The 878-nt window shown below is 32.7% G+C and overlaps 1 protein-coding gene across 3 annotated transcripts in view; it reads left to right on the forward strand.

Moving 5' to 3' along the window:
- LOC112157183 (B-cell receptor CD22) overlaps positions 1-878 on the forward strand; it is an 821,740-nt gene that overhangs the window by 793,863 nt on the left and 26,999 nt on the right. The gene's annotated exons all lie outside the window — the stretch shown is intronic.

Here is an 878-nt window from a genome sequence, read left to right on the forward strand (position 1 = left end):
TGTTTCTCTGTTCACGTATGTTTGTAAAGTAGAAATTTAACAAAAATATCACAACAAAGATTTGCAGCAAAATCCTAGCAAATCCAGGCCAAAAGGAGCAGCCAGAATCTTTCCTAATAGACTGTTTGGAGGACCGATGATAACCATATTGGGAATAGAGTTCAGTTTCTACAAACTTACTGATTCTGTTGCTGATTTTGAAAAAATCTGGGCATTTAAAAATGTTTATATACTGTGAGCAGAGACTTGTTGGTGGTGAGTTTATACATTTAGATTGTTTTTCCTTTGCTTTTCAACTTTATTCCCTGTCCATGTAAATTTGATTTTGTAAAATGTTGCTTGATTATTAAAGGTGTCTTACAACTCTCTTCCCTTTTTAATTTGAAAGTTGAATTTGCTTATTTTAAGTCGATCTTTGACTTTCAAAAGTTGAAATGCACGTGGGCTCTGTAGGGAGGATGATGATAATATTGTGTTTGATTTTTGATTACCTCACTGGTTTACACACTGTTACTTGCTCTGTTGGTTCTTGATTGTTTTGGTGGGTTCTTTCCACAATGGAGCATCTAATTCTAATGTACAGTGTGTCCGTGTTTTATTGGGATTTATTAAAGGGTCATGTACATTATCTTTCTTTCTTTCTTTTCATAAATTAAAGAGAAAAAACTAACAGTAAACTTTATGGATAAAAATGTTTAAGAGAAGAGTGTTAAAGTGAAACAAATCTGTAAAGCAAACCCTGATACAAACATTATACCGTATCGTAATTGTATATCAAAGTATAAAAGCACTAAAAAAGGAGAGGTCAGCCTTCTGTTTGTTCTCTTTTGAACGATTTTTAGATCATGCAGACGTTTATGGTTGAGGTTATTTTTATG

The sequence above is a fragment of the Oryzias melastigma genome, linkage group LG1 (genome assembly GCF_002922805.2).
Source record: "Oryzias melastigma strain HK-1 linkage group LG1, ASM292280v2, whole genome shotgun sequence".
In the NCBI taxonomy this organism is placed as follows: domain Eukaryota; kingdom Metazoa; phylum Chordata; class Actinopteri; order Beloniformes; family Adrianichthyidae; genus Oryzias; species Oryzias melastigma.